The sequence below is a fragment of the Schistocerca piceifrons genome, chromosome 5 (genome assembly GCF_021461385.2).
Source record: "Schistocerca piceifrons isolate TAMUIC-IGC-003096 chromosome 5, iqSchPice1.1, whole genome shotgun sequence".
NCBI lineage: Eukaryota > Metazoa > Arthropoda > Insecta > Orthoptera > Acrididae > Schistocerca > Schistocerca piceifrons.
In genome coordinates this window covers 76793672-76800217 of record NC_060142.1, presented here as the reverse complement: position 1 = coordinate 76800217, position 6546 = coordinate 76793672, and the positions used below count along the sequence as shown (strand labels likewise).

Genomic DNA, 6546 nt, shown 5'->3' with positions numbered 1-6546 from the left:
TTGGCTACCAATGTGAAGCCAGAAGGGACGTTGAAGATGGCACGAACGCTAATTCGTGCTAACTGCTGGAACATATAAAGACGACGATTCACTGTCTGCTCGGTCGCTACGATGCCTGAAGAAAACATGTTTCTACAAAAGACTAATAACGATAAAAGCATACAAGTGTACTGCTGAGACAACTGGGCAACGTTGTTCCCGTGTTAGCATTCTGCAAAGAGAACGAAATCACTTTGCTTACCGCCAATGTCAGACACAATTCAAACACTTGCATTCTCAGAAAGCGATAACTTTTGTAGCAGCTGTGCTTCCGCGCAAAGCCCCTTCTGACATGAGCGACTTCCTTGTCTCAATCGACTGCTAGTGGCACCTGACAGGGGAACCTCCCCATCGCACCCCCCTCAGATTTAGTTATAAGTTGGCACAGTGGATAGGCCTTGATAAACTGAACACAGATCAATTGAGAAAACAGGAAGAAGTTGTGTGGAACTGAGAAAAAATAAGCAAAATATACAAACTGAGTAGTCCATGGGTCACATAAGTAACATAATGGACAATCTGAGGTTATTAGCGCCGTGGTCCCGTGGTAGCGTGAGCAGCTGCAGAACGCGAGGTCCTTTGTTCAAGGCTTCCCTCGACTGAAAATTTTACTTTCTTTATTTTTGCGTAGTTATTATCTGTCCGTTCGTTCATTGACATCTCTGTTCACTATAATAAGTTTAGTGTCTGTGTTTTGCGACCGCATCGCAAAACCGTGCGATTAGTAGACGAAAGGACGTGCCTCTCCAATGGGAACAGAAAACATTTGATCGCAAGGTCATAGGTCAACCGATTCCTCCACAGGAAAACACATCTCATATATTCTATACGACACTGGTGACGGCATGTGCGTCACATGACAGGAATATGTTGTCGACCCACCTAACTTGTACACTTAGCGAATGGGTAAAAAGATTCTTCTACCTTGCCCGATTTAGGTTTTCTTGTGGATGTGATAATCACTCCCAAAAAAGTGATGAAAACATAAGAGTTTGTCACATAAACTGAAAATAAAAATTTAAAATTTTCACTTGATGCAAGGTTTGAACCCAGGACCCTTTTTTTTTTTTTTTTTTTTTTTTAATTAGAAACAGTAACAAAAATGGCTACAATGAAATGACATAAATAAGATGACAGATAATTGCAGTCATGAATTACAGCATTCAAAAAATGAGTCTTTAGTAGTAGCACAATTTAGCACCTTCACTGTCACCTTCAACTGGTGGCAGTTCAGCAAGCACATTTTCTTCTTCTGCAGCCGGTTCCTCATCATCATTTCCTTGGCCCAAATTAATCATTCAGTAAATCCTTGATATGTGTTCTTTCCAGGGTAAATTACATGGACAGAAGAGAAGTCCCGAACAGCGACATCGCAAAATATTTCACTGCCTTGTTATTTTTGTCAGTTCCAGCCTTCTAAACGCATCTATAGGGAGTTCATGATCTTCCTTTATATCAGACACCAGATGTTTCTCGCCGTATTCTTGTATCTGCTGTACTGCTGATTTATTTTTCATGTGTGACTTGCAGGTGAGGTTAGGGTCGGGAACGTGACCCAATCCATTCCCTCTCTACTAGGAATCCAGTTCCTAACCTATACCCATTCGGTTGAAGACAATTCGGAGCATGTTACCATATTTCTTATTGTGATTCTGATATTTGAGTATTTTCTCGAATTCATTTTCCATATACATCTTGTATTCAATATGTTCATCGCTCCCAATATTGTTAAAAACGTAACTTGTATATTTGCCCATTAACCAAATCACTGCATTATTTTTTGCCTGAGGGTAGTAACTTTCCTCTGGTCTGAAGAAAATGTTAGTCGGTACATTGTTTGCTGAAGTTCTTGTTATTTGAGCAATTTTCTCCCTGGTCCACCTCCAGTTGATAATCCGATCTCCACAAGTGTAACGATGAGGCACACTATCAACGAGGTTGCATTTGCTGCAGAGGTTTGTGTCACTTAAACCGACGGCAAAGAGGCGCTCATTAGTGCTGATGATGTTATTGACTACCTTGTACCACGCTGTTCTCACGTCAGACGAAAGAACATCACTACTGATGTTTTTCCAGACCACATGCCATGCTATTCCAGCATATTTGGTTTCTATGTTATTTTTCCTTTCATGTTTCCGCCTTTCAGCTAAAATCGCCTTTGCTGTAATGTTTTTGGAGTTTAAAATCTTTTTGCTGAGATAACTTAGTTCAAGATAATACTCCCTAATGTGTTTCAGCTTAAAACTTATTTTTTGTATATTTATCGGCGGCTCTACACTTTCTGGCCTGACAATATCGTATAGTTTTGCTGTAATGCACCCTGGATCATTACACATTATGCTCCATGTTCGTTTGACGTACAATGCCATCGCTTTAGACTTGATGTCGGTTAGACCCATTCCTCCATTGCTTGGATCCAAAACTGCTGTCTTCACCGGCACTCGAAACAATTCCCCTTTCCACAAGAACTTTGCTGAAGTGGACATGATCGTCTTCGCCACCATTGATGGAATGGGGAGAACCTGTGCTATGTAGTAGGCCTTGGATAAAATATACGTGTTGATAAACAGTATTCTCTGGAACTGGTCTATGCTACGTTGACAGTTTTCAATCAAAGCTCCCTTGATTTTTCTTGCCACCTGCCGCCAATTTATTGCTATCATTTTTATAAGGGACGTTGTCAATGCCATTCCAAGAGCTTTGTGTTCATTGACAGGGTTCGCCCACTCAATGCGTAAGTTAGCAAGCCGCTTTATATTTAGGAATTTACTTTTATTTTCATTTACCCTCGCACCTGATGCGGAACAATATTTTGCAAGTATCATCTCTAGTTGTGTCACATCTGTTTGGTCTCTGATGATTACGCCTACATCGTCCGCGTAAGCACCTACCACGGTCTTTGTTCCTTGAATGGTAATGCCTGTCAGCCTGTGCTGTAGCTGTCTCAAGAAAGGTTCCAGCGATATAACGAACAGGAGCATGGATAAGGGGCTTCCTTGGGTAACACCCCTTTTTATTTCAATTTTTTTTGTCAGTTGACAGTTAACGGAGATTTGTGCAGTAACACCCATTGCCATGTTCTTGATGATGTCGATGGTTTTTGGCAGGAAGTCCATTCGGCGCATTATCTCTATCAGGTATTTGTGATTAATTTGATCGAATGCCTTATGGAAGTCTATGAAAAGCAGTCCACATTTTATGTTACTTGCCTGCGCTAGCGCAATGACATCGCGATACAAAGCCGCAGTTTGTAAAATCGTTCTTCTAAAAGCACAAGTCTGCTGTTGGCCTATGATGTCAGCAGTGCATGGTGTAAAGCGCTTGTTAATTACTCGAGCTATAATTTTATAATCTGAATTTAAAAGCGAAATCGGCCGTAGGTTGTTTATTTTTTTGCAGCCTCTGTTCTTCGGGATCAACACGATTTTGCATTGTTTGAACTCTGCAGGCACTGGCTTTCCTTGTAAGACTTCATTGACAATTTCGGTGAACTTTTCTCCTATTAGGGTCCAAAATCGTTTATAGAATTCAATGGGCAGTCCGTCAGGTCCTGGAGATTTTTTAGCAGGGGAGCTGCACACGATTTCTAATACATCTTCCTTGGTGATGTCCGAAGAAATGTTCTCATCACCATCTCGCGATATTCGTGGAAGATATGTCCTAAAGAGGTCATCGTATTCTTCTTCGTTTGTTTCCCCTGACGCATACATACGTTCATAGTACGCTGAGATCTCTTTAATTATTTCCTTCTGGGTGGTGATTATGGTGCCATCATCTATTTGAAGTTCATCCATGAAACTTCTTCTTCTATTTTTGGCGTGTCTGACAAGGTGGTACAATGCAGCAGTCTCATCTTCAGTGACTGACTTTGCTTTGGATTTTATTTTAAGTCCCTCCAGTTCCTTACGTTTCAGACTTATTAACTTTGCTTTTATTTTCTTGATGTCTTTTAATCTTGTAGGAATTGCATCTGTCTGATCGTAGAGGTCCCTGAGCACGCTGTAGTAGAATTCTACAGTCTGTTTCCTTTCTCTGGCCATATCTATACTAAAAGATATTAAAACTTTCCTTAGCTTCGGTTTCGCTCGTTGGGTCCACCATTCTATCACACTTGGAAAGTTGTTCAGTGAACAGAGACACATTTCCCAAGCTCTGGTTAGGGCATCTTCTAAGTCTTCTTCTGATAATAACGATATATTTAGATTCCACTGGCTTCTTACTCTTCGGGTAGGTTGTGGTGTTAAATTTACGCAGGTCAGCAACGCACTGTGATCGGAAAAACTAACGGGAACAGTTTCTGTTTTCAGTACTTTATCTGCTAAATTTTCCGATACGTAAATTCTGTCAATTCTACTACAGCAATTCGCAACAGTATGAGTGAAGTTCACCATTGTTGAGTATTTTATTTCCCACGCATCTTTTAATTTTAAATCAACAACAAGACGTCTCAAGTCAGTTGAGTAATTGAAGTTGGGGGTTTGATCCTTTCGACTCAATACACAATTAAAATCTCCCCCTATTATAAGTTGGAGGGGGTTTTTCCTCAGTAAATAAATTACGCTTTCATTAAAGAATGTGGCTCTTGCAGCTCTATTACTGCTGCCAGAAGGAGCATATAAATTGACTATAGTAACTCCTGCTACATTTATTCCAATACCTCGCCCCGATTCTAATTTATCAACGTCATGTACGGGGATGCCTTCTCTAACTAAAATGGCCGTGCCAACATTCGTTTCAGTGGAAATATTGTAAAAATCAACGTAATTGGAAAAATTTAATTGTGGGGATACCACTTCCTGTAGGAGAGCAATATCCGTCGCTGACTCATACAGAAACTGTTTCAGAGCAGCTATTTTAACATCCGACTGTATTCTATTAATGTTTAACGTGGTAATCGTATATGACTGTAACATAGGGGGGTGACCTTTTTCCCGCTAGTCTATCATTTCATGCCACTCCATGCCGGATACTTCCTGAGAATCTGACTGGAGACCACCGTCACGGTTTGCATTAGAACCTTTCTTTTTACTTTTCTTGCGGTGTGCATTGACACTAGCCTTCACCGAATGTCTGCTCCGCCCACCCCCTGAACAGTTTTCCACCGAGACCGGTGTCGGTGGATCTGAGAGGCAGTCGTGTGCCACCATCTCGTCTGCCAAAGGCGGCGCAGAAGCAGTTTGCAAACACTCTTCCAATGCCCCATCACTTCTATGAACACTTTCGTTTACTGTTTGTGTGTTATTGTTGTAAAACTCCGCTTCTTCGTCTTGGGATTTGGACTGTGACGTCGCCTGTTGTTGACAATCACTCGCTACCTCGTCATGTTTGCTTTCAGTTGCATCTGCGAGTGAATTTGTCTGCATTGATTGACGTACGGGTACTGCAGCGCGGGGTTGTGGTGTCACCAAGAGCAGCGCATCGCCATCTACTGGCGCGTCCAGCGCTACAGAATGGGACTCTGATGTCACTTCGACCTGTTCAGGTGATGGTAGCATATTCGATCTGTCTACTGATGTGCTTGACTCAGAGTTCGAATCTATGCTGACAATATTGTCTGAAACAGTTTCCAGTACTGTTTTCTGAATGTCACCTACAACTTTCAGCGATAGGTTGATATCTTCTTCATCTGTGCTACTGCCGTCACAAGTTCGACGTCTTTTGTTAGTGGCTATACTACTTTTTCCAGCCGGATTGTCTACAGTGTCTTTCCTGAGTAAAGGTGGAAATGCTTCAAGAGTATTTTGTGGCCTGTCGTCTACATTCCCCGAAATGCTGGAAACTTCACCACCCGTCATCTGATTTTCAGTCACAAGATCAGCCAGTGTTAACCTTTTACGCTGTTGTAAATTATTCTGCAATACAAACACCTTTTTTGGACAGTTCTGCCGGAGATGCCCACTTTCATTACATATATGACAAGTCAAAGTCTGTCCATTGTATATAACGTGCGCTTTGTAGCCACAAACCAAAATATGAGATGGAATGTTTTGTTTGACATGCATATCGACAGAACGAACGCCACTAAAGCATTGCAATCTATGCTGGCTTGACCACCGTTCATTACGAATTTGTCTGACGTCACCGTATTTAGATAATGCGTCTTTTAAGTAGCAGTTTTCTACCTCAGGAGGCAAATTAAATACTCTGACTTGTTTATAATCAACATCAGCATTTGAAATAGTAACTGTACTCACCGTCACGATTTTGCGTGTCATCCTTGCGCAGGGGCCATGCTAATCTTCTCTGTATCGTTCCAATTTTAGTATATGTACCGCCGAAGCGAGTACAACCCTTCGTTCCGCAGCTGCTCACGTTACCGCGAGACCACGGCGCTCTTATGGTCTCATTGTCCTTATTGTTGCTTATCTGGCATTGAACTACTCAGTTTGTATATTTTGCTTATTTTTTCACAGTTCCACACAACTTCTTCCTGTTTTCTCAGTTGATCAGTGTTCAGTTTTTCAAGGCCTATCCACTGTGCCAACTTATAACTAAATCTGAGGGGGG

The 6546-nt window shown here is 41.6% G+C and overlaps 1 non-coding gene across 1 annotated transcript; it reads right to left on the bottom strand.

Annotated features, from left to right (window-relative positions):
• Nucleotides 1-6219: 6219 nt before the first annotated feature.
• Nucleotides 6220-6326, bottom strand: LOC124799718. Its single transcript, XR_007017070.1, has one exon. It is a non-coding gene; the product is annotated as a U6 spliceosomal RNA (small nuclear RNA).
• Nucleotides 6327-6546: the final 220 nt, after the last annotated feature.